At 38.6% G+C, this 27,961-nt stretch overlaps 1 protein-coding gene across 6 annotated transcripts in view; it reads left to right on the top strand.

Moving 5' to 3' along the window:
• The first annotated feature begins 1,419 nt into the window (after positions 1 to 1,419).
• The window catches only part of TULP4 (TUB like protein 4), a 156,265-nt gene continuing 129,723 nt past the window's right edge, over positions 1,420 to 27,961 (top strand). For 2 of the 6 annotated variants that reach the window (XM_069010587.1, XM_069010582.1), the window contains exon 1: positions 1,502 to 1,584. The gene's annotated coding sequence lies outside the window, so the exon portion shown is untranslated. Of the gene's footprint in view, positions 1,473 to 1,501; positions 1,585 to 1,833; positions 2,024 to 2,647; positions 2,731 to 7,589; positions 7,676 to 27,961 lie in introns of those variants that run through there. The other 4 variants (XM_069010583.1, XM_069010584.1, XM_069010586.1 and 1 more) reach the window with 4 other exon arrangements.

The raw sequence follows: 27,961 nt of genomic DNA, 5'->3' as shown, positions 1-27,961 counted from the left end.
GGCCAGTAAACTAGAAATTGAGCTAAGACACAGATAGCTGAAGTCAGATGCAAGAATTCAGTGAACAGTGGTTTTAACTATTCTGGCTCCTCAAAATTTTCTACTGAAATATATGAAATATAAGCCTACCAGTGGTGGTGATGTTTGTCTTGTGCAAATATCCAGTGGGCAATTCAGTGAAGAACCTGGTCTTCACAGCTCAGCAGTTGATAACAACTCTGTAATGCACCCAGAAATGGAGCCTGATAGCTTTTTATTGCACTTTAACTATAGCATCTGTTAAGAGGTGTCCCAGGGTTTAGCTGTGTAGTGTAATTGAAAATCTTCAATAAAAAAGCAACTTTTTTTCTAAATGAGAATTATATTAACAGACAAAATGTTTACCCAACTCTAACACATTATCTCAGGCTTCAGTCTTCCAGATTTTTGCACACGTAGCTGGTCCTCTGGCACAAAGTTTGTCCCCTTCCTGCTATAGGTTGTAAGATAAAATCCTTATGGAGCTTTGAGCAATGGTGTGAAAAATATTTACCTTTTTAGTTTCTGAGGTGGTCTGTAAGTTTTGATTACTAAAGCCAGCAGGGGATTGGGCCTTTTCACTTCCTGCTCCCCATGTACTTATTCTTTGGACGGCTTTTCTAGAGCTGATAATTGCAGTTCGTTCGTGGTTTCCTTAAACTACTGAGTGCTTCCCACCTTTTATGTTCAGGCATTTTGCTGTTGCTCCTTTCTGAAGAAAGTGAATGTGCACTGAATGTGATACCAGAATACAGCGTCAGTTTGTTTTTACTGAGGCTCCCCCAGGTCTTGTAGTGTTGATACCTGTGGACTCTATCCTGAATTTCCAAGTTTGAAGGATAAAGGCATTCTCTCCCACAAGACACCCCCTTGACCCGTTAGTGTAAGCATTATTTTCTGGGAGCAAAAGTTAGGCTTAGAATGGAACACTGCTCAGCACAGTTAATTTTCACTCGTGCTGTGGCGTTTGGCGTGAGTCAAAATTGCAGGAATACAGCGCTTGTGATTCTTGCAAGGAGTGTGAAGTACGTGATGGGGGTCGATGCCCCAGATATTGGCACCAAGTAACTTTCCTTCTTTCTCAGCCCTGAAGGCAGTAGGGGTAAGCCCGCTCTCAGCGTTTTGTTGTCAAATCACGCCCGCTATTGTGATTTCTGCTTCAGAGGGCGGTCAGGGGCTGGGGAAGCGCAGGAACGTGCTGGCGGCTGTTTCCCCCGTCAGACGAGCTGTTCGCACGCCGCGCTGCGGTGTGTCCCCGCCGTGTCCGCGGCCGTGCCCCAGCCGGGTCCCGCGGGCCGGGCTTGCGGGGCAGCCCCGCACCGCGGCGGGGCCCGGCCCGGCCCGACCCATCCCGGCGGGCGGCGGGGGCGGAGCCGGGCCGGGGTAGGGCGGTGGTCACGTGGCGGGGTCACGTGGCGGGGGAGCCGGGCCCAGCCGCCGGCGCTTCGGGAGCGGTGAGAGACGGAGCCGGGAGGGCGGGCAGGGAAGGAGGGAGGGGAACAGGGAGCAGGGGGGAGGGAGCTCGCGGGCGCGAGTGGCCGCCGCCCGCTCCGCTGCCGCGCCGAGGTGAGTGCGGGAGGTTGAGCGGGATGGGCCGGGCGCTGTGCGGGGCCGCGGGCGGCTCCGGGGCTGTTTTCCTTTTGTTCCGGTGGGCGCCGGCAGCCGTCAGGGCGGTCCCGCTCCCTGGGGGCGGGGGGTCCCGGTGCGCCGCCGGGACGTGCGCGTCCGCCGTGTGCCGCGAGCCGCGTCCTTCCCGCGGCGGTTCCCCTGCGCCCGGCGGGCACCGGCCGGGATGAGCCTCGGAATGCGGGCGGGAGGCTGCCTGGAGCCCCCGTCCTTCCCTTACACCTGCGGCTGTGGGGCGGGGGTGGTACCCGCCCTCCCCCGGAGGTCCGGGAGCGGCCGGGGGGTCCGGGAGCCCCGGGCGGCTGCGGGGAGGGAAGCGCTGGCTTTGGCTCCGGCATCACCTGTGACTCTCCGTGCACCGCCCGTAGCGCTGCCATTTGTAAATATTTTTGTCTTTTTCTTGTATTTTTTTTCCTCCCCCCGCTGCGTTCCCACCGTGCCCCCGCCTTAGCGGGGTGGGGGTGCCCGGGGGGCGCACGGTTGGGAATCGTGCCCCGCGGCGTGGAGAGATTCGCCTAAGGAGCGTAACTCCTTCGCATTCTTTGTGTTGTCTTCTCATCGTGCCTTTCAGTAAGCGTCTGTGTGCGAACGTGTTCGAGCACCTTGGCTTCCTGAAGGTTTCCGAAAAAGTGCAGTAGTCGTTTACCAATTCAGTGCTCAAATTTGACTTAGGCATTAGAACAGACAATTAAAACCAGCTGTATGGGGTGAGATCAAAGGTCTGTCTTGTTTGGATTCCCGTTTCTGCAAGTGGCACATAGCAGATGCTTAGGAAATACCATAACAACAGGGTGAGCGTGCTGTGAATCTTTGGGAAACCAGCCAGGCCTCCAGCAATTTGAGGTTAAGGGATTGCCTGAGTCAAATGTGATGTTTTTGTATTTAAGAGTCCTTTTTTGCCCATGGCTTAGATATACATGTTTTTCAAACAAGAACAAAACAAAGGCCTCTTAATAGAAAATTTTTATCTTAAAAAAAAATATAATTGCACTCATATTATTATCATAGGTAGTTTCATTTTGCCAGGATTAAATTTTCCTGTCCAAGGATTACTGATTCATGAGCAATGTCCTGTGTTTTGAATAGGTAAGAGGTATTTGCAATGGGTATTTTCTACACCTATGAAAACTGTAAATAAAAAAAAATGTTTCTTAATATTTATTTTTACAAATCGTTTGCAAAATTTAAGTCTTAAAGTAACTGTTTAATAAAATGAAGTATAGTAAGAGCTGTGTCAAAATAGCACGAGTTTTACCATAATACAATATTGACAGCTTTAGAGATGATTATATGAATCACTAGCATTTAACTGTATATACTTAAGCTTTAAGACTTAAATTGTTGTCTCATTGCATCAAGATTTCTGGTAAAATTATTTTGAGGATACAATCACAGATTTTTCCATAATAGCAAAATCATGGTGATCCCTGGGGATATTAGCTATCAACTTGATCCTGTAATCTTAATTCAAGAAATAGGTTCATGCCAGTAGTTCCTAACCTGATTGCTCTTATAAGGAACATTTGCACGAGTGGGCCTCATTTTTCACAGGCAGTGTGAATGTCAGGCAAAGTAGAGCTATTTCAAAAAACTGCATATTCCCCCACGCCCCCAATGGAATTTTGTAAGAAGGTCATTAGCAGTTTCTTGGGGGCTGAAAGGAGGTAGTGGGTTGATAGTGTGTATAGATAGCTATTTATAAGATTAAAAATAGCTTAGAAAGCTGACAACTATAACTGTTGTGAATGATTTTCATAGAAAGACAGTTTTTTTTTGTACATTGCATCACTGCTTCTAACAACAGCCTGGATTTCTCACCTAGTCAACAGATGTTTATTGTAAAACCCTTAACACATTTCATTATTCTATGAAAACCCTACTCATGTTGAACTATACTGAACTCATGGTGGACAGTTAAAAATATTCAATGTATTTCCTTCAATAAGGCAATGAATAGATTTAAATGGTTCTATTGTCAGCTTGCACCAAGAAAACTGTTGTAGTGCAGCTGATTCATTTTTATCACAAAAAATTGATTGATTCAGCTGAACTTTCAAATAAAATCGGTTTTGTTTATGGCTAGCCTCTAGAAAAAGTTGTACTTGTTTTACGTAATTATTAAGCATACTTATAATACACAGTTTTTAGCAGTGGTTTTCATTAGAAGGTCTCAAAGCACCTTGCAAAAGAATTCAGTGTAATTATTCTCTTCTTATCTTAGGGTAATTATTATCATGTTATCTAGTGCTCATAAAGAGATCATTGTCTGCCTGTGATCGCTATAAGAAGCTCTAATAATAAAATCAGACTTTTTGATTTAATTCTTTTTTTACAATAAATCCCCAACAAACTCACGTTTCTGTTTCTGTTGTAGCATTTTTATTTCATTTATTGATGACTGAGGTAATTTCATACCATACCTTCCATGCCAGTGTTGGAAGCTAAGCCTATGCTTTATGGAGAGCAGACTTCTCTTCCTAGTGTCAGAAGACACCTCGCTGAAGGCTTAACTAAATTCATTGATGAGTTAGAAAATTATTCAGGACAGTTCCTGTTAAGGTGATCCAAGTACTAATGGTGCACGTCTCTAGTTCAGTTACCACGGAGCTTGACTGCTCAGAGAGTTTGTCCATATGCCTCTTGATAATGATCAGGGTAAAAAAAGTGTGTGTGAATGAGCGAGCTACATGGCCAGCATCCTCATATCTTAAGTGTTTTCCTTCATCTCTACTATGGTAGAGCTGGTAGAAATGGTACAGAATGTTTCATTTTTTTGAGTCACCATCAGTGTCTCATTTTTGTAGTGCATCTGGTAGCAGAACAACTCCTAATGCTAGGGATGTGAAGTACACATCTTTAAGTTGTTTTCCAGCTGTCTCTATCAGTTGGGGTGTGCAGTTGATTATTATTAATTATATTATTGGTGCATTTTCATAGTTATGTAGGACTTGAGGTCTTATGCTGGGTTGATAGTTGGCAGAATAGAACGAAAAGTTGGTGTTTTTTTAAAAATTCAAGATAAAGATATTAAATCATTGTCATTTAGGGATAAAATACAAGTTAGAAAATGTATGATGGGTTCAATAATGGAAGAATTATAATTTGAAAACTGTATAGTGTACTATATGCTAAATATGGAAACTGTATTCCTAGGCAGTGTAATGGTATGAAGAAATATAAGCTTGTATAACTTAGATCTAAATTGTAAACCTTTTATTAAAGGGAATGAAGGCTTAGCTACTGTAATGAAATGTTTGTCAGAAGTTGGACAGGTGTAGTCAGTGATTTCAGTTGGCTCTCTGTAGAAACAATGCCTTCTTGTTGGCAGACTTGCATCTAGATTTCACTTAGATCTATGTGGTTTTGGATTATTTGGAAAAAGGTCCAAGAGGAAATGTTTTGATAAGTCCAGTTTCAAGAAACTGCCTATTGCTGTGCTCATTGTTTTTGTGTGACTCTTGTTTTGATCCATGCTTTTATTATTTGATCCATTGTTTCTCTATTGTGTAATTTTTAACTAATGCCTTTGTTTACATCATTTTACAGTACTTAAAACTTTAGTATCTTTTAAATGGTCCACAATAATAGCTTTCACTTTGTGCTTGCACCCGTGAAAAGCGTTAGCATTACTCTGCCGTGTGCCATATCCTTGATAGCTGCAATATATCAAAGCTGGTCTGGAGAACCTCCCACTGGAAAGCTGGGCTGTTTGTGTAGTGTGGAGGTTCTTTGTTGCCTTCTGCATAGTTTGAGAGCTAACAGACCCAGCTAGTCATACACTTTCCTGGTGCCCTGCATTTGAACAGTCTCCAGCATCCTTGTGTAGTGCAAAATCTCATTGCAAAACATTAGCTTGAAGATTGACTCTCCCATTAGAGTATAAAGATCCAGCATTTCTCCATACTCACATCAATCCATCCTATCAGTTCTTCCTCTGCTTTGTATGTGCTATGGAATAGGTTCCTCTCCTTTAAAGACGCTCTCTTCATGTAATATTTGTTGAAGCAGATAAATAACAGCTAAACTGTTTTCTAAATAAAATTGTTGTATACCTCATTTCACTAGTTTGAACAGTAATTGCAATGTAAAATTTCAAAGGTGGTCAAATCCATTCACATAGCCATTTAAAGAGAATTAGTGCAAATATTTTACCAGGCACCACTTAAGCAGACCAAAAAACATAAAAAAGAGCCATAAATGTTGGACACAATATGCCAGAAAAGACTCTGTCTGCATGTATAGCAAGAATATGATAGAAGAGCAGTGTTTTTGAAGATAAGTAGCAAATAAAGTTATTGGGTAAAGCAAAGGTTGACTGCCTGCTGTGATTGTGATGGTTCACAGTCCACAGGAGACTGTTTAGTTGGAGAAAGACCATAACTAACAAAATTCTTAAGTGAGGGAGAAAGCGCTCTCACTTCTATTCTCTTTTGGATGCAGTGTCTAGTACAATGGGAACCCTGGTCTTCTGGGCATCCAAGCATTAGTAGCAATGTTATTGCTGCCTCTGCTTTATAAAGAATGGATCTCTCTATTCTAATGGAATGGTGGGATGACTTTTATGAAACCCTTTCAGTTGTAAATAACTAAAAAATGAAACACAACCCTAGAGATCTACCTGTCTAAAATCTGATTAAAATACACAGAAGGTAGATTGACTAGCACAAATGCTGTCTGGCAGATCATAGAGGGTATGGATAATAGTTACTGTTGCATAAAAATAGAAAAAACATTACTCATAAAGCTATTTTAAGTGTTAAGCAAAACTTTTAAGGGGGAGTGAATTCAGCTAAGGGAGAAGGAGGAAGAGTTATATATTTGTGGTGTCTTCCCCAGCTCTCACGAGTCATGTAAGTATATTAAGAACTGTTACTATATAAATATCTTGGCTGCCATACAAGTGCCCTACATAGTGTGTGGAAATGAGGGACTTGAACAGTGTAGGTGTTGAACCAGCTTTAGATATTGTACCTTCCTTTTTCCTAGGCATAAAAATATGGACCTATGAATGGCATATCAGCTCAGACCAGAGGTGTTTCTAGATCAGTGTCTTGTTTTTAACAGTGAATGATAGCAGATGCCCAGGGCAGAGTATGATAGGGTATGCAAATAGCTGAGTTTCTGAAGGGAAGTTCACCGAGTTCTAGCAGGGTGCAGTTTAGGGATCTCTGGGAAAATGGTATTTAATCACTTGGGTTTTAATAATTGTAAATTTATGCTGTCTTTTTTTTGAACCCTTGACAGCTTTAGCATCTGCAGCATCCTGTGACACAAGAATGGCAGAAGTTTAACATGTCCTCTTTTAGTTTGTCTGTTGCCAGCTTAAGAGTTACAATCCTCCACTTCTTTAATTTGCTTGATGTAAAACCCTGTTATTTTTTGTTTGTAAAATTTGATGAGAAACTTCTGTGGAACACATATGGAATGCCAGGCCTTGTATGCAAACTCTTGTTTACTGAGAAATATAAAGAAAGGACTCTTCATAAAAGTTCTTTTCACTTTCAGTGAAGTCCAGTTTATATGCATTGCATTTATCTTAACATGGAACCTGAGAAATGCTTGTAGTGAGTTTTGCTCTTAGCAATGTATCTTTTTGTAAAGACTGTGGTGTTCATATCTACTGTATATGAATTCTGTCTGTAGAAACATTGTGAGCATAAAAAGCTGGCCTGTGGAAAGTAATTGCCAAGTTTATAAGACTGAAGAAGGTTTTGCTTGAGGTTTTAGAGTGAGCTTTCTGTAGTTGCACAGCAGAAGACCAGTCAGTATTTTACCCATATTTGTCACATTAGTCATTAAAAAAAAAAGTAAGACATTCCTGAATAATTTGGGAACAGAGCAGTATGTAAATGAAAAGGCTCTTTCCTATGGTAAGTATAGGAACTTTAACTTAATCTGTAAAGAAATAATGATATAAATCAGATGGTTTGATTTGCATTTCCAGACTTGGATTGTGCTGGAGTCTGTTGAGGACTTTTCCAGTTTGATGTGGACTTATCCCTGGTTTGGATTTCTGCTTCCTTCTCTTCTGGTAGGGTTTGTTAGCAGATCTTTAATGATGTTTGATGCTTAAGGTGAAAGATGCTTTATAGCACATATATATGTATTTATGTTTTTTAATTTGTTAGATCAGAAAATAGGGCTACAGCTTCCATTGTCCAGTAACTGTTTAGGGATGATATTGGCTAAAGCAATTAAAGTGCTTGAATTCTAGGAGAGATTTAAATAAATGCATTTGAATTTTATAATGACATGGGAAGGAGCTATGCAGTGAAAATCTGCTAACTTGCATGAATGATCAAGAGATAAAATGAAACCAGCTCATATTACAGGTATGCAGTTTGGAACCATTTGCTGTTTTTCCAAAGTGGAGATGAAGATATAAAAAAGATTAAAAAAAGATTAGAGCAATGGGGGAAGGGACATAGTTCTTCTAAAGATACCTATACAAAGTCTGATTGGGAATTGTAACAGAGCACTGTGAGCAAGAATTAGTCTGTTTCTCTACACAACAAAAACTTTGATGCAGCAACAGGGTTCCATTAAAAGCAAATACAAATCATAGGATTAAGTTCTCTTTCTTTGAGTTACTGACCTTTTAGAGGTGGATTCCTTCCAGATTTTGCCAGCTCACCGAGGAGACATTCTCTCTTCTTTTTTACCAGTAGAATAACCCTGTGGAACATGTATTAAATCCAATATAAATTATTTCCCAGTGTTGCAAAGAGAATTTTTGAATTTGAAAGTCTGTTCACTGGACGTGTAATAAGATTGAGGAAAGTATACTATATAAAAAGTGTAATTTGAGCTCAGTACTAGTGCTAGGAGTATGCCTGTACAGTATTAGTCCCTCCTTCCAGAGGCATCAGGGACTCATGTTGGGTAAATACAGTGGCAGTATCTCCTAAAAACCACTTCAGCCTGCATGCTGCAAGTCTGATTAGCAAGGTGCTGGTCCACTCTTCTACAGAGGAAATGAACATGGAGGGAAGACATAAGTGAAACACAGCCAAGATGAGGTGACAGACACATTTCATCCACATAATATCACAAGAACTGTGTATTAGATACTTTGTAGTAGCAAACTGCTGACTGTGTCTTTTAAGGAAGCATATTCTGTCAAAAAATACATATATCTGATGGTTAAATAAGCAATACCTGGGTGACAGAGAGATGATGAAGGCACAGGAACAGGGGTGCTGTGAAGCACTATGAGAGTTTAATAACCACATTGACTCCTACAGGTAGGGTTAATGATGACTTTTTTAAGGAAGGATTTTAGAGTCTGGCTGCTGTGGCTTTTGCATGGTAGCTTTTAAGTCCTAATAAGGAGTTACAGAGTTACAGCATTTGTTTCCTTAATTGTTATGAATTAGAAGTCAATAACAGAAACCTTTCCCACAAACTAGTACTTACTTTATTAATAAAGGAATAATTTGGAAATTGCTCTTTCTTCCAAGGATTTAAATGAAAGACCACTGAATAGAGCGTGATGTTGTAGCTTGGGAGTTGAGGAAGATGATGTATAGAAAATTCTTATAATACAGTTTCATTTTCAGTACTGTATTGGTTAGTTTTGCAGTTATTATTAGGTACAGAAAACAGATGACCTGAATGGTGGTTGTTCTGGGCTAAAAGTGACCACTAATGCTGCAAGATCTCATAAAAGATAATCTCCTGTTTCCATGAGATGCATCAGTAAAGTCTTTTGTCTCTGTCATAGGAAGTTTATGTTCCAAAGGTTGGATAGTTGTCTTCCCCTTCTCCCTTTGGAGTTTGCTTTAAATATTTCTGGTGGCTTGGAGAGAAAATATTTGTGATTTGATTGTCTGGTGCTGTGGTGTCAGAACAAGCTCTTGCAGTTTCAAAATAGTATTGCTTGTTAAAGCTCCAGAAATACTAGGAAAACTTTGTTCCCTGCTTTGGATTTGAATTTGTGTCCATCTTTATCATCCAAGGATGTAGAGAGAAACCAAGAAATAGCCAGCATTTGTTTAATGAAAATTCTAAAACAATCAAATGACCTTTGTATAGGAAATGATAATACAATTTTTGTGGTCCCTTCAGGAGGATATCTGCTACTAGTTGTCCGTTTTTTATTAAGAAAGATATAATGGCACAGATACGTTGTGAGGATTTGGATCATACTGGTTTGCCTCCAGCAGCGTTGTCACAGCTTTGACAAATATGCCTGATGACTGAGTGGCCATAGTGATGTGCAATTGTCTGTTTTCACTTACATTTACTTCTGCTTTGTTTTGTTGGTGTGGAGACTTAAGATCTCATGGCCTTCTGAGCCTAGCACTACCTCAAGCTGTGGAATAACTTTTCTGCCTTGGAGTATTTAAAGAGGTTTGGGTTTTGCCTTCTACAGTGACAAGACTAGTGTGGAAGGACTGAATGGAAGCTTCTTAAGTGCTGACATTGCTCAGTTTTGTTTCTGTGTTGATTGTCCCTAATGACATTTTTGAGTGCACCCATCCATGTGCGGGGTGATAACAATTGATGAGAATAGGCCCGAGGTGATGCAGGTTTAATGGAGAAAGCATTGAAGAACCTACTAAGGACTACATGAGTTCCTTCAGTTTGTGCTCTTGATTAGGCTGGGGGCTTGGGGTATGTGTGGTGTACTTTTCTGTGTGTTTTCATTTGCTTGTTTGTTTGTTACGTTTTTGATTTCAAATTATTTTTCAATTTTTAAGACAGTTTCTTCCAGTCTTTCTGGTTAAGAGTTAGGACTGCATTTCCCGGATGTTGATATTGTTAGTGTCTTTGCCTTCATTGAAATTTACAATTTTGCAGTTTTGTGGAATGCCAGGCAAGAGACTGCATTTTGTTATTGCTTCCTCATTTCCTCTACATCTTTATAGCAAATGTGATCAGGAGAGAAATCTTGGGGGTTTCTTTTGTTTAGTTTTAAAGCACCTCATTCTGTTAGCTGATCTAAAAACCTACCTGGAAAATTTCTCCAGTTTAAAAATAAATAACAATTGCATGCAGGCATACTTGGTTGCACAGCAAGATCTATTTTTAGAGAAGGTTTCTGCCCTGTTTTTACTTCATTTTAGATTCAGAGTTTCACCTTCATTTGAGACATCCTAAGGAATTTTGGCTTCTTTTCCAGTCCTTCATGATAGATAAATGCATGCATCCTCTGGATCAGATTTCAGAATTGTTTTTGTAAGGGAAGCCATAGTCATCTTCAGATAACCTCAGGTATTCCAGTAATTCCTAGTGTATTTGAAGTTCTGCCTCAGCTTGCTTGGTGTTTACTCTAGTGGGTCTTGTGGTTGGAAAGGTGAAGTAAGTTGTAGGAGGCTGCTGCTATGTGAGTACAAAAACTTAAAAAGCGATTGCAACCTCATGCAAATGGGTGTTCTGATGAAATGATGACTTAGGAAAAAACAAAGCCAACCTATGTCAGTCTAAAGTAACACCTAAATTTTGATTTCTTTTTTTTTTTTTTTGTGTGCGCTGGCTGATGATTACAGCAGCAGACTAGGAGACAGAACTCCTGTACGTCTCTCTCAATTCTACCAAAAGCTTCTGTATTGCCCTGAAGTGCTTAAATTGTCTTTTACTTAGCAGTAGAATGGGAATAATGCTATTTTACTACTTTTCTTAGATTCACTGACACTAGCAGAGCACTCCTAGGACACTGGATAAAGGGTTCAAAATATCAGGGTCATGTTAAAAGAAATGGTGTAGTTGGAGTTGAACCAAATGTTCACTCAAGTAAAGATGACTAGATTAGGTACACCTTAAACTAAAAAGGTTGCAGAAAGAGATGGCTGTTAAATGGGACAGGTGAAACTATAAATACTGTTATGCAATTCCTTATTTCCTGATGTTCTTGTTGATTCTTCAGACTGTGAACTCTTGGCTTATCACTTAATGTCTGTAAACCATCAGACACAGCAATGCTGCTAAAGTTACAATACTTCAAAATATTATTAATAATGGCAAAAGTACATGGCTGGATGAGGTACCCACATAGGGCATGCATTTGAACATATCCACTAAAGCATACTTTATTGAAAAATTCCTCCACATGTTTGTAGCAGATAGTGAATCACAGGAAGGATCCACAGCATTGCTTAGAGTACTGTGTGTTGGGAGTTTTGGGAGTTAGCAATGACAAGTCTATATCACTCATTCATTGGTAAGGGTGTAGTTGTGAGCAAAGGTTAGTGCATTTTATTCTCTCCTGTGTAATAGAAAATATATCTGTAGAGTATTCAGCTTTATTCATGGAGATGCTTTTTGACTGCAGATATTTATGGACGATTGTGGGAGTTTTCATTTTCACAGTCCTTTAGCAATGTTAGTGTTTACTCAAGCAGTACAAATAAAGCAGGGGTGCTCTTTTGTTGGAAAGTCTTAGCCTACCTGTTTGGGATTGTTTCCGGAGAACAGACTGCTAATTCCTGTTACAATTTTCTTTAATACCCAACTCAGCTATTATGCCCAGATTTATTTTTGGACAGTCTATTATACAATATGTAAAATATAATGTATCAATGTCAATGTTAAGATGAAAATGAAACATTAGTGTTATGTAGTCTGAAGTTCCGCACAGCACTGTCCTTGGATTATATGAGAAGATGAGTGCTTACATTAAACTACTGTTCTTTTCAGAGGAAGTAAGACATAAATTCACCATACAGGTATGAAGCTTGCTATCACACATAGTCAACTGTTAATAGGCCAGCTATATAGGATATAGGTAGAGACCTTGTGAAGAAGAGAATTGTACTCCAGGCAAATACAAAATTCCTCGGGTCACAGAGAAGAGTAAGAAAAGTCAAGAAGGTCCTTGTTTTGGGGCTTATGGGTGTTTTGGTGCAAATGTTTATTCAGAAATTCAGTGGAAGAAATGAAACATGCCATGAAAAATGCAATGAACAAAATCGCATTCTTTTGTGATAATTTTCTTTGCTATGTTTCTTAAGTTGTGGTGTGAAGCTTCCTATGTGTCTCATCTTGAGCTACTTGTCACCTCTCTTTGTAATATGTCTTGTTCACCTATCTTTTTTTTCTTTCTTTTTTTTGAGGGACTTTGTCTTTGCAGGTTTACTTGTCTTCTTTGAGTAGCTGAGTAAATTCAGGGATCTCTCAGGGATTTAAATTCATCAAAAGATGATTGCACTGTCATGTTTTTCCTTTTTCCCTCTGCATTTTTGAGTTTTTCTTTCAGGACGGGCTCCTGTGGCTATGTGAATGATACTGTGCACAGATCCTCAAAGTGAGACTGTTAAGGTTTTGTCTCTCTTGACTGTGATGTTTGTTAGGTGGCCTGTACCATAGTACTCAGGTCTTCTCTTTCAAGCTTTTCTTGCAGGATATTTCAAAGCTGTCTGTTTTAAAGTAGAATAAGTGATAACAGGGAGGGAAAAGTTGAGGGAGATGCTGGATACCATACCAAATAAAACTCAAAGACAGCTTGTTTGGCAGCAATAGGCTCTCTAGTGCACTTTGCAGCACGCTTGCTGTGAGCTGACAGCCAGAGACCTTTGTTCACTGTTTTAGAAAATTTCAGGCCCAGAATTCTGGCCAAAACAGTATTTAGACAAAAAATGGTGTATAGGCACTGCTCTGAAAGCCATAGTGTCCCTTCTTATGTTGAGGCTTTCACACTCACCATAGAGATGTCCCATACTCTTTACTATTTGAAGGATCAAAGGCTCAATAAACATGGCACTTCAGGCTGAATTATTTGCTCTAGCACCCGTTCACATGAAGTATCTTCTGCAAAATTTTTCTGGTGTTTGGAAACAAAGTGGACCAATTTTCCTTAAGTAGGTTGTTTAGTCTGTGTTTTTTTTTTTCTGTTGTTTGGTTGGTTGGTTGGTTTTTGTCCCCCTCTAGATTCAAAATCTTTACTGATTATAAACAAGACATTCTCTCATGCTGGTGGTAAGTCTAAATCTGCCTTGGGACAGTTGCCTCTTTCTTAGCATGATGTCAGTGGAAAGCCTGAAAATGCTGCCGCAGAGCAGCTGGGAAGGCACTGTTTATTGTCAGTGGCTTGTTAGATCCTTTGTATCATAGAAGTGGGTTGTGTGTAGCATACTCGTGACGTCCTTCGATCAAATGCCCTGACTCTTTGTGGTGATACCCACAATCAGCAGGGTATCATAGTGTGTTCATAGCTTGAGAATATAAAAGCATATATTGCTGAACCTAGGCCTTGATCAACTGGAAGGATTGCTTCCTGCTTTCTACTGCTGTGTTTTTTGTTGCATGTTTGTGTCATGCAGAAATGAAAATGAAACAAAGATACACAAGTTTTGGGATGAGGCAGATGTATTGGTTGTCAAAGAGGTATTTTTGCGTGTCCTATCCTGTTCCCCCAGCCCTGTTTTGTGGTTACAGTAGTAGCCAAAAATATGTCTGGAAAGAATCCAGCATGAGGATAACACTCTTCTCTCAGGAGTTTGCAATCTGTATAATTTTTTAAGGCAAACACCTATTATATATTTCTTTCAGTTGGGTCTTTAAGAGAATAATATGTAGGGAATCACTACCCTCCTAAATTTTTCTTCAGCATTTTCCTCTGTTTTGCTTAAGTGCTGATTGTACATTATTTTTTAAATAAAAGAGTCCTATCTCCCGATGTGGACTTAGTGTCTAATTTATGGAGACAGGATTGGCTTGCATAGTGGATTTTATGAACACGTGATTTCTCATGTCAAACAATGTAGCATTTCATTAGCATGCTAATAAAAAATGCATCAGTAACTTTTTGTTTAGTTTGGGTTTGGTTTTGGTTTTTGGTTTTTTGTTTTTGGTTTGGTTTTTTTTTTGAGTGCAAAAGTGTCTTACGAACATTATTACTAGTCTGAAGGACACAGATTCTCTCACTTCCCTTCCCTTCCAAATCCTGTATCCCTGCAAAGCTAATTAAACATCTCCTGTACTGGATGGCCGATGATGCTGTTAATATGTGTGTACAGACTCTTGGCCTGTTTACTCAGTCCAGGTGCTTGATACCGTGCCTGAAGTCTGATTTGGGGCTTTTGGCCAAGAACTTTAGTATCAAGGCTTCAAAATAAAACTGCATGACTTCCACATGCTAATCTAGTGCTCATTTTTTTGCCTTAGGGACCACCTGCCTCTTTTCAATATGGCCTTAATTCATCCCATTTTCCTGCAAGGAAACTTGCTCCTTGTGTCTTTGCTTTCCACTTAGAGGGATTCCCTCCAGCTCTGCCATCAGCTGCATGACAGGGATAATGCTTGTCATGACCTGATGTCTCAGCTGGAAGGGAGCAGATCAGTCACTGGTCAGGTTGGAGCCAGTTTCTAAAGATTGACTCACTGCTGCCATATGACACTGCACAGTTTGGCAAATAACCATTGCAATTTTTCTTGTCATGTGCATATGTAGGTGGCCTTGAATGAGGGGAAGAAGAAATACAAATCTCTGCATAGCACCTGTTACAGACTGGATATATGCATTGTTTGTGCCATATTCATCCATCTGAAATCTTGTGGATGTTGAGATTGAAATTATGAAGACTCTATTTTTTCCTGAAGCTTTGAATCAGTAAAACTAATACATCCAGAGGGATCTTTTTTTGTCTGTAAAGCAGACAAAATGTGTTGAAGTCTGGCTTTGTCCTTTTTATATGTCTTCTCCTGCTGTACCTGGTAGAGACTATCACAGGTCTATTGCTGAATGATTAGAAGAGAATGTGTGCCTGTACCTCATGCAGTTCACTTTAGAGCTTGGCTTTTTAGCTTGATTTATCTTCATTATTAGCTTTTAAACTGAGATTTGGGATCTTTTTGTGTTGTGATGGAAGTGCAGACATGGGTCTGTAATGGAAGAGGAGCCTATGGCAATACCATTGCCAAGTCTTTTTTTACTATGCTGTGTTAGAGAACATCTACAGGGTGGCTAAAAATGGATATAAAAATATACTATTTTTAAGTAGGACTTTTTGTCTTAGTCTATTGTAGTAAATTTAGCCTTTCATAAAAGTTGTCAAATTGAAATAAAATAGCTTTAATAATAAAGAATGTGAGTATGTATTGCTTAAATGTTTTTGCTGAGATTTTAAAAATCACTAAAATGAGGGAAATTGCTGGGTAAATAACTGGGTTGACTTTGCTGAAGGAGCAGATCAGCTTGCAACAGATTTTCTTCAGTAGTCATAGAGGAAAATTTGTGTTTATTTCAGTATAGTTTATGTCAGGTTTTATTTCAAAGAGAAACTGAAAAGGATTATTTTCTTCTTAGAAAATGTAAAAAACCAGAAATTTGATCTTGAGATCAGCTATTTCTACTGATGTAGTGATGCAGCATCTAGAAAGTCACCTCAGTTCACAAGCTAAAGATAATTCTTCCTTTTATTTAAAACAAATTAATTTTCAATGAAAAACATGATTAATATGAATCTGAAACATTTAGTGTGTAGTTTTATTAGTAACATTCTCTAAATCTTGTAAACCTTGGGTTTCTGTAAGTGGAATTCTAGTTTCCTTTGAAAGTAGCTTGATACCATTGTGAGTTTGGAGGATAATCCTAAAATGCAATCCTTTAAAATATTGCTTTTTTGGGGGGATTTTTTTTGTTATCCCCAACAATGTTGGGGATTAGACAGACATTAGATTTTGGGCTGTTGTCAGCCTTATTCTAGGCTGGGTCTTATAACACTTCAGAGTACTTGTGTACTTGCAGTGTTACGTATGCATATATTGTGTGTCAGTGGGACATATATGGCAGTTTGGAGAACATTGCTCCATAAAGGAGGACCATTTAACCATTCTTTTTTTGAATGCAAAATTCAAAATGTCTAGAAATGGACAAGAAATGCTTTGCAGCAATATAGAAATAGACTGGAAAACATTAGATGAGCTACACTCAGGAGTGATGGGATTGTACCACAGACTGGAACCCAGTCACGTTAAATTCTGCCTTCTTATTTCAATGCTATCTTTCCCTTCAGTATTAGGAAGGTTGCTCCAGCTCTGTCCCATGGGGGAAGTTCCATGGTATAGCTGACCTAACATTTTTCTGTTTCTGAAAGGTCTTCCTCCACCTCAGTCTTGTGCCTGCTCCTTTTCTGCAGTTCCAGCACTCATCTGACCTGTCAGTGATTTAATCCAAATCCCTAAAGACACAGAATATTTCTCACTTTTTTTAATGTTTATTTTGTGGTGTATTAAGGAATTGAGTCCACCCAAGGAGATGTCAGACAGGCACCTGGCAGTGAAAACAGAGATGAGGGCCAACTGGATCTCGGAAGGGAAATTGGAGTTGGTCGCTGAGGTGGCAGAGATTAAGAAGTCTTTCTATGGCATAGGCTGCTTTGAACAGTTTGCGTGTCTTGCAGGCCTTCAGGAAGGAATTGTACTTTCCTATCTGCCAGGGTTGCTAAAAAGACACTAGTCTGTGCATTCAAGGCAACATAGGGTGTGAGAGATTTTACAGAAGCAATCCTGCCTTACTGTATATGAAGTGTACTACTACTTTGGCCATAAAACTTTATTTCTCAAGGGACAAGATGTCATAAAGCTGTTGGATTGCCATTGGTAGTGGTGACTCTGGCAGTCCTGTACTGGCTCTTCTGTTGAAGATGGATGAAGCTCTCTTAGTAATTTTGTGGTAAGACTGGGGCTTTCTGAGTCGTTGAAGGTTGCTGTGAGAAGCCCAGTAGTGTTTCCATAGGGCACAGCAATGTAATTATAGAAGCTTCATTGAAAATTGGTGAGGTGTCAGTTATTTGTAGCTCTGCTTCAGAGCAAGAGAAACAATATTGAACAGAGTGGATGACCTGCATGTATCCCGATTTTCTTTGCATCTGCATGTGGCCTTCCAGGAGATGGGCTTGGGTTTGCTTCTAGTCTGCTGGAGCTCCTGCTGATCTGGGTACTGTTCTGAGAAGCAGCAATAAAGGACACTCCCTATCAACCCAGAGCAGTTTGCTTTGTACTTTGGCTTTTGGCTCTTGCAAGGAGATCCAGGAATCACAGAACACACTGCATGAAGTAATGTTATTAAACAGTAAATGCCTTGCTATGCTCTGCTTAAAAATTTTGATAAAATGATAAAGCATTGAGAGAGAATAATCCTACAACATCTGTAAGGCTCTACATAAGAAACACTGTTTTATTGTAGAACATCCCAGCATATGTGCTCCCCATCCCAGTGGGAGACTGACTGCCTGGCAGAAGATAGTCTGTAATCAGATCCCTGCAGCTCTGCATTGCTCTAGTGTGTCTATTTAGAATCTAGCGGTGTCTTGCTTCATTTTATGGTTCATATTGCTTTCTGTGAGATGGATTTCTTCATCTGAAATGAAAATGGGTAAACATGCAAGTGCAAAATAAAGCTTGTGAGTTAGATTTTAAAAAGCTGTGTTACTGGTTTCAGTCAGCTGAAATATCAATTTCACTATTTTTCTGGATGTAAGCTTTAACTTCTCAAGCTTTAATCAACATAAAATAACTTTCCACCCTGGTTTCCTAACACTGGTTACAAGACTTCAGAAAGTATTTAACTACAGTTAGTATCTGAAGCAAAATCATGTGGCTTGGAAATGATGTTATTTTATTGACATTTTGCTCTTAAAGAGGGGGGGGAAACATCCATGAAATTTGTTAATACTGTCTCCTACCTACTTACCCAATAGAAATAAAAAGTTATATGCACAATAATTAAACAGACCAGATAGGCTTTGCAGATAATTTATAGATGTCTTAGAATACCGAGGCTGGACTATCTCAGTCTATGTGGATGGAAACAAGAAAGAAGTGTTAGAAATTTCTTAAGTCTAATGCTATACTTTGATCACTCCTGAGAACAGGGGGAAGAGTTTTGGGTTTGTTAGCTGGCCCCTTAAATATCACGTTTGTGATGGATTTTTTGTGGTTTAGTTGCTTAAGGACTGTGTACAGTAGGGATTTGCAGGAAAGAATGGAATATTTGTTTTATGGGTTATCCATCAGTAAAAGTGTTGTTTATTCCACTTCTTAGTGATAGATTCTGGTAGGATTACTGTGCAATTGACACTGTGGGGAATAAAGATAAAACTGACACATTACATATCTCTCAGGTGCATTAATTTGTAAAATTATTTGTTCCTATACAATAATTGCCTTTGGGGGTTAGCTTTTTGCAAGCTTACTGTGGAACATTTATCCATTCAGTTCTATGTTAGGGTTATTTAACATTCTTGGAACAGTATATGCTATCTCCTTGCACTGTCTTATGGCTTTGTGGTTTTATTAATACACTGAATTCCTCATCCTAGGAATGTAATGAGTGGGTTATTAATATTTTTGCCCTCCCAGATAATCCTAGCAACCTTTCCACATTCTGTTTTGACCAGTGACACAAGTATTACACAGCCCCGTTTACAAGAGAAATACATTACAATATCGATGTAAGGAGAAACAGCAGCAGCAGTAAAACAACTCTGCTGCTCTGCTGTGATGGTGTACAGGTATAAACAAGGCAGTATATTTACATGTAATGCCTTGTTTTATTTCTTTTTAGAAAAGAAACAGACTGATTTCAGGCAAACAGAATCTGTGGGTTATATATTACGTATAAAAGATTTTTTTTGTTTTTTTATATATCTTGCATCATTTTAATCAAGCAGCCCAGTAGTGAGTTGTTAGGTTGACAATACAATGAAATCATCATCTTTCAGGTATTATTTGAGGTTTTAGAGTCACTGAGCAACTAGATTTTCCCATATTTAATTTAGGTATTTAATTCTTTTAATAGCTAGGAATAGAATTTTTGTATTCTGATATTGTAATTTCTGTATGTTCATCATCTTTTGTTTCATGCTTTAATTCAGCAGAAGAGTAAGTGAAAAGCAATATATAATTTTAGTTGTTGGGGTAGACTTTTCTTACAATATCATTAAGTTACCTAATTTCAGAAGCCTTGTATGAAAATACTTTATGAAATACTGTATTTTAACCTTTTTCTCTAATTGTTGTTTGCATCCATCTGCTACAGATCAAATATAATGTCAGTTTCAAGCAGATACTGAACTGTTGAATTCATTGCAATCTAGCTAATGGAGATAACAAGAAAGCATATAGTTTCCTCATAGTAACCTGTTATTAAGTGGTCTGTGAATAATGCACAGTTAATGGTAATGTATTAAGGTGTCAATGCAGCATTAGACACTGAAGTACTGTACTGTCTTACATTCCTTGAATCTAAGAAGAAACTGGAATATACTGATCCTCTTAAGCTACTGAATTGAAATCCTGAAAAAGATGTTTTCATGTAATTTGTTTTAATAGACTTTGTAAGCTCAAGGGGATGACTGACACTGCAAGATTATGATGTTACCTTGCCAAGCTGCTTACCAGAAAAAGCAGCAGAATTTTGCTTGAACAGTTTGCAAGCAGGCTTTTATAATACAGAAGAGGAACCTTCAGTACAGATGTTGAACCTTCAGATGTTGAGTTTTACAGAGGGAATGGTCAGCATGGATGCTGTTTCTTTTCTCTGATGTTCTGCTTCTTCACTCCTTCACAAAAATAGTTCTTTACTTAGTAAATATTGGGCTTTCATACAGGTCTAGAGGTACTTTGTGAAGTCCTTATTTAACTAAAAAAATAATGTACTGAAACAGGCTCGTCTAAATATATAGTAGTCTTACGCATTGAAGGAAAAAGTAACTATGCAAGATAGTTATAAAATTTTACATCAAAATTATGTTAAGAAATGACCTCAGATTGCTTTTGTCTTATTACTTTTGTCTAGAAAAAGGGAAGCGTGCTTGAGCAAAGTGTGACTGCAGGACTCCAACCTATATGTGTCAGATTCAGCAGAAACTGTCTGCTAAGTAGCACATCATCTACTAAATGCAATCATATTACTTTCCCAAATCCAAGTTTCCACAATGAAGTACTAAATGTATGAAGCTGATATACTTCAACTAAATCAATCTTTCCTCTGGCTATTTTGAAAAGTTTACTGTCTTCCTCTGAAGATCCTTGTGTTCCTTGGGAAAGGCAGTAAGGTGAAACTTGGCAGTGGGAAAGAAGAAAATCCAAAGGAAAAAAACCCACACCAGCATTCTTTCTCTTGTTTAGTCATGCATAACTTCAGTTATATGCGAATGCATTTATCTCTGTGTGAGTGTTTATCTAAAAGATACAGATTCAACTGTGATGATGAATCTTTGCTTTTGATTCTCATGCTTTGTAGATTCTGAATCTGAGCTTTACAAAAAAAAAAAAAAGCCTTTTAAGCACAGGCTAGGTAAAGATGCATTGAGAGTTTTCTGTTGAGGAAGAGAAATAATTGGGTCCAGTATTTTGACAGTTACTGTATTTATAAAACTTTCTGGGGATAAAAACAACAGAATAAAATTAATTATAGCACTAGCTACCAAGTAATGAGAATATTACTTTTCCTCAAAAAACCCACACTAGTTTACAACATTTGTTGACTTTCTTGATGAAACGTGGAACTTCTTCAATGGAAGAGCATTTTCATAATTTTGTAGAGATTATAGTTAGAAGCAACCACTATCTGGTAATTCTACAGAGGTCATTGAATGAAATTTTCAGAATTCCTACTTACTCATGTTGTTCCTTGAATATACTTTTCTAGGGTTTTTGAAAATCTTTTTCTGTTCTTTCATTTTCATCTGTGATCATTTTAACACAATTATCTTTCATGTTTAAGAAAATAGGAGACACAGTCATTGGTAGCTGTCCTCCCACTGAATACCTCTGTAACTGGCAATTTTTAACTATTATGGACTTCTTAATAGGAAGGTTGTAGTGTCCCAGTCATGCATGAGGAATGATAGAGCTGTTGGTGACTACAGCATACTGCTATTTCTTATCTCCACTTTAAAATTTTGTATTTTGATATATCTGCTTAGATATTTCATATGTCTAGCTAGGCCAGTATGAAGAGAGACTTGTGAAGACATCTGCAAAGTAAAACTACTTGGACACAAGACTGCTCTCTGAATTTACCTACGTGCAGATCTGCCTTCCTGCCTTCAGCTCACCCACCAGAACACGATTGTGCCTGGTGGACACCCATGTCTTGCTGACCTCCTTGCTTCTGTCTGGACAGGTGGCCAGTCAACACTTGGCACATTAATGCAGAGCAGATCAAAAATATCATTCACCTAACAGGACATTTGTATGCAGCTGATCTCATGCCCTCTGAGTCTTGGTAGTGAAACAACTCCTTTCAGAAGTCTTTGCTTTGCTCCATTTATTTAAAGCTCCTGACTTCTACAAAGGCTTCTTCAGTGATTCTGCATTATCAAGGTTGCCTCTAAAGCAACCACTCGAGTTAGTCTGTTTCCATTATAATATATGCCTCCTTTAACCCAGAGGTCTTGACACAACCTTCCAGAACCATGAGGAAAAAACATGGGACTTGAAGCAAAAGAGGACAAATAGACGGAGGAGATGAAGTTGTTCTTAAGCCTTGCATCTCTTTATTGCAAGGGCAGAGTATCCCTGCTCTGCATCTGGACCTCTAAGCAGTGGTTGTGAAGTGGGTGCAGGTCCTCAAACACAGACTGGAATCTTCATTTACGGCACATTTAAGGGACATCCAGGACTAGAGTTAAGTTCTTCATCCCAAAGTGAAAGACTGAGAAACCCAAGTTGTTTATTTGAAAAAATGCAAGTCCTGTCTTTTTGTATTTTTAAATATATATATACACATGCACATGTATCTCCAAACTGTTGAAGGTCTCTGTGAGAAGTGCCTTGCTTCACAGCTTGAACCAAGCAGCCTGTGGTGAGCACAGGGCTGAGGGTGGGTACCTCATACCCACAATCCATCTCACACCAGTGGTGCAGCTTGCAGGCATCACCAGGAGCTCCCTTGCTGCTGCAACACAATGCACTCGCACTGCTTCTCATCAATTATCAGGTTTCTGACTTAATTATGTCTTGCTGTCCAACAAAAATAGTTCTTGTTTATGAGATTCTTCTGAATTTTAAAACCTGATGGCTTCTGCTGTTCTCTGCCTTCATCTCCCCTTTCTTTTTTTAAATGTTATTGTTTGTTTCCAGTGTGGCAGTGCATGTGTCACAGAGGTGTATTGGGATTTTTGAGGAGAATAGCGAAAGTTCAGTTTATGTTCGTAAGAAAGTATTAAAGAGCCTGTGGGCAGATATTGGTGATAATTAGGAACTAGCTGGAACTGCTGCAGACTCGAGGGATGTTTGCAGGCTGCAGAATGTTCCTACGGGAAAGAAATTGCTCTGTAATTACAGGCAAGGTCAGCACAGTCAGTTTGGAAAAGAGATGGTGAGAGCTGATGCTCCTTCCCATGAATGTCTTTGAATGTTGTTAGTGAGACTCAGTTGTTAGCACTTTTTGAGGAAGTGCCTGGTGAAGTATACATTGTGTAGGGGTTCTCTGTGCTGTGAGGATTGCAGCCTTTTCTTGAGAAAGAAGATGGGCACTTTTAAGTGTGAGGAATTTCTTGGTCACACTTCACATTTCTTTGAATCTCTAAAGCTTTTGGATGTGTTTTCCAGTGGCGTGAATCTCTAACTTTTTAAAAGGCTAATATGTGTTATTTGTGCATTTTTATTTTCTGAAACAGGTCTTTCAACATCTGTCTGAGGTATTTCAGCTCACTTCTGTTTATTTGACAGTAGGCATACTTTCATGGCTGATGTGTAGCTTTGCCTCCGGGACATCCAAGCCTTCTTAAATTCATCCTCTAGAGGAAAAACTTTGCTTCCCTTTCTTCTAAGGACGACCCCCTGAGTTCAGAAATATTCTGTGCCCAGACTTAGTTATCAATAGCCTTCAGGTGGCAACAGTAGCTGCAAGTACTCCTCCCTTTTGTTTTTCACTTGTTTTGTACCTTTTCCAGTTTGTCAGTACAGCTGAATATGGGATGGCACTGGGACTGTGTCAGAGATTGATTCAACTTAAAAGAGCAAAAACGTTTGGACACAGTTCAAACTGACTGAAATTTATTTCCCAACCTCTTTGTGCATGGTGAGTTCAGTAAGGGAAACTCTCTTAAAATCAGTTGCTGTTTTTGGAGCATAAGTTTTCAGCAAGATCAGCTTCTTGAACTACATGATTGAAAGAGCGCTGGTGCTTTGTGTTAGGAGAGGCAGGAGAGATATGGTTTGTCACAAGGGAAGTTGAGAGTGTGGCTGAATCTAGTAAGCAAGATACCTATTGGTCCAGTTATGAATCTTAATTTCTAAAATTTTTTATTGGATCATTTCTCAGATATTCAGACTGTAGCACCTTGAATGGTCATTCTGGATTAAGTGAGTGGCATAGTGTACCATGCTAGGGGTTGAGAAAGAGGTGATTAGAATGGTGGGAGCAGAGATACCTTGTTTGTCTTACAGCTGAATGCTTTGTATCATGAAGTCTAACCTTCAATTATTTTTCTGGTTTGCTTCCCTACCATGTAAGCATAACAGATCTAGCACTGTTTGACTCAGAAATTTCCCATGAGTGTGTTTGACCAGTAACTGATTAAAGGGACTTGCATCAGTTCTTTCACAAATGGATATATTGTTTATTCAACAAAAGTACATAGTTGTTAAAGAAAATGTTTCAAAGCCAAACAACAACAAAAAGAATTTGGATATTCTCTCTTGCATGTTTTGGTAGGATCAGATATCTCAAATACCCTTAGATTTGAGACTGAGTTGGTTCTGCAGTGCTTTTATCTTTTTAAACTTCTTTTCCCTGTGAACAACATGACTTTTTACCTCACTTCCGGCATAGGTAGGATTTTTAACAACCTGCTGTACTTTACGTCTGCAGGCCTCCACCTTTTGGAGAACGTTTATAAATTTGGCAACTCACAATTAGCAGCTTCTAACAGTTTGCTTAAAAACCGTAGGTGTTTTTCTTGAAAAATATTTTCCTGAAGGCACTTTAAAATTTGTTCCTTGAGTATTCTTTCTAACAGTTTTTAAATTTAGCTCCCATTTAATCTGTTGGTGTAGCATGAAGAATTCAAAGTGTAATATATATAATAGTTCTAAAAATAATACAAATATTTTTCTTATTTTTTATATAAGAGCTATAATGAAAAAGATCTTGCACTTTAAAAAATGTATGCAACATAGATATATTGCCTTCTCCACTATTACAGGAACCCAGGAGGGTCATTCAGCTACTACTATTTTTTATTTTCACTTCTCTGAGAGTGTAATTTGGGGAGGTGGTAGTAAGTTTGTCAGAGTATTGCACTGAACTAAATTTTGTCAATATTCACAATGAATGTCTGCTGAACAGCCTCAAATACAAGCTTTACTTCCCTCAATATGCCAAGAAATAAATTTTCAGTCAGTTTTATTTGCTTGATGATGTATAGGTACATATAACTAACACTACAGTGTCTGTATTAATGGCCTGGCAGTTACCAGTGTCACATCTCAGTGCCTGGCATTACACCTTTGCTACATGTCTGGTTTTGGGCAGCTATGCTGGAGCTGCAGACCATTCTGCATCTCTGAATGACTGTCTTGCTCAGGCTATCTCCAAGTAGGGGAAGAGCTTCTAGAGTTACACAAGGACAAATACTGTGGAGAGAAAGCCCTTTAAGAACAATCACAACAAAAATCAAGCATCTTCTAACTTCCTTTTCATCTCCACTCTTCCTTCATTTTTCTTGGGATAGAGAGCATTTTTACAACCACTTACTGATATTTATTTAGAATCACATCCTCAAATTAATTTTGTATTGCTCTGTCATATGCAAGGAGGGTGTTAACCTCAGTGACTTGTTCCACAATGGGAGGTGAATAAAGTAAAGATAGATAGAAGATATGAGTGAAAGCAGAGGAAAACCAATACCTGTTCAGGTCAAAATTACATTTTTCCCCACGGAATTGGCCCATTTTTAATGGAAAAAAGTATTTTATCTCCAAACCAGCTAATATTTTCTTCAGGTGTTTTAGGAATGTAGTTAGTTTTGTTAAATATTTTTTTTTTTTTTGGATAGGATTATTTAATAATTTTTGTTAATTTATAAGGTGGACTAAATAAACAATAAACTGTATCATTTTACCAGCTTCTATCTCTATAGTATTTAGCCTGTAGTACAGTAACTCTATTACAGGATGTGCCAATTGTGCGGTGTAGTGTTCAGCAGTAACCTTGGAGGTTGCTCCCACAGTCCCCATTTGAGAGCTGGTGGGATCATTTGCTGTCAGCTTGTGCCAAACCAGTTGTGGCTGGCACTTTTAAAATACCTTGCTCTCTTTGTGGACACTGATATACATTTTTTCCTTCTTAGAACTGTGAAGGGAGGGAAAAACTACAGTTTCCTTTGACCTTTTACAGGTTTGACAGGAAAGAAATCTGGTTAGACTGAAAAATCCTGAAGTCTTTTCAAAGACTCTTTATGTTATAGTTCTTTCCTTAAGATGTCAGAATCTTCCAAAAGCAGGCTGTGAGTCCTTATTTGTTTTGGTTTTTTGGAGATAGTAATTTAGAAATAGTGTGTACTCACTCAATTTTTGTTCTTTGCTTTCCTTCCCTTCCCAGTCCCCTTTTATCCTCACCTTCAGATTCTCTGCTCTGGAGCCTTGAAGAGTAGGGGTTTGAATAAACATAAAATACTGAAGAGCTTGCTGCAGTATTGGTACATTTGGCTGTGCATGCTTTCTGTCAACAAAAGAGACACCTCAATGAAAGATGCATGAGAACAAACAAATATTTTTCTGGTTGTCCGACTGTGGCTTAACACACCTTATATAAGTTAATGGAAACAGCTAGAAGATAAAAATGATGAGTTAAATATTGACACTATAATAGGAGAGCTACTGTTTATAAGCACATTTTTAAAATTAGTACCTAAATTTTCTGTCATGCAGAAACATAATTTGCTGCTGAGTTTTGCATTTGAGAAGAGCTATGCTTTCAAAACGGAATAAAATACTCGTGGATCCTGCTTTCCTGTGTCACAGGCTAATATGTTTTTGTCTCGTTGGGTGTCTGTACTTAAATGTTTTACATCACTGGGCTTAGACTCAAAACAGTATTAGAGGATGAGTTCAAGCAGCATCTCCCTTTGTTAAAGGGAAAATCCAGAGAAAAGCTGTTTTCAGCTACTTTTAAGTGAGAGTGAAAGTAGGCAATTTGATGTTTATTTTCCTAGTAGTGTTAGAAATAATTTACCAGCAAAATCAAATTGTGGTGTACTTCTGTGATTAGTCCTTGCACTGCTGTGAAAGGAAAGGTGCATAAAATTTGATTATAAAAAATCTTCAGTTAAAAATTTAGTTTGAATGAGTTCCATCTGGAAGGCCAAGTTCTCTTTATGTGGTGAGCCCAAACTGACTTTGGACTAGTGGTGAGATTGTGCAGGTAACACCCAGCTCTTCTATCATGCTTTTTATCCTCTGCTATTGCAGACACTTCACAATAGAGGTGGAAGCCATTACCCTCGTGTTCCGTGGTGGGGAAAAACAAGACAAAAAGCTTTGTTTCAACATATGAAAAGGAGCAGAATTGTGAGACTGCTGTAATGATGGCAGAAGGGGAGTGTCTAAATTACTGATTTTCCAGAGGGAAGACTAGCACTTGAATCTTTTCATTAGTTTATTTCTTAGGAAATACAGAGTGAATGGAAATGAAGAAGAAGGGAATGCAAAGAGTGAATATATAATATATGTAATCTTAATTCAGCCTGTATTTTGAGTGTTTGATACCGCACTCTTAAAAGTTTTTTTTTTCTTGTCACTGAATATAACATAAAGGTAGTGTCAATTCTCAGTGATTTAAAGGTAAAATATTCTCATAGGTTGTATTGTATTGAGAAAGTATTCCAATAATGTATTTGAATAATGGCTGATTTTCTTACTTTTGTAGCTATTTTAGATTTTCATCTCTCCCTGCCCAGCATTTCTAATGCAGTTAGGATATTTTTAAGAGGAGAAGCCTTTGGTCTGTCTAATCTTGAAAGTGATGGTAAATGATACTAAGGTGAGAGAAGGTTATTGACCAAGATGCAGATGAGTCCTTTTCTCAAACTTGTTAATCTTATATGCAGTAAGGACAGAAATTGCATACAGATTTTATGCAAATCCACTGCATCTATAGTTACCTGTATTTAAAAATCCACTTGTAAACTCGTGGTTCTTGTACAGTTCGAACAATTCTGTTTAGTGCTTACCTCATTCTGCTGTAACTGATATTTCAGAGACTTTGTTTTCTCAGTAAACATTTTTTTTTTTTTGTTTCTCTGTAGGATTAGTAAAGGCTTGCATCATGATACTCATGCTGCTTAATATAAAATGTCAACTCTTGAATGCAGATGTCTGTTAGGAAGGTTCCAGTGGGTATGGAAACAGTGGCACTGATCCT

Source organism: Aphelocoma coerulescens, chromosome 3 (genome assembly GCF_041296385.1).
Source record: "Aphelocoma coerulescens isolate FSJ_1873_10779 chromosome 3, UR_Acoe_1.0, whole genome shotgun sequence".
Taxonomy (NCBI): Eukaryota; Metazoa; Chordata; class Aves; order Passeriformes; family Corvidae; genus Aphelocoma; species Aphelocoma coerulescens.
This window is presented reverse-complemented; position numbering and strand designations above follow the sequence as displayed.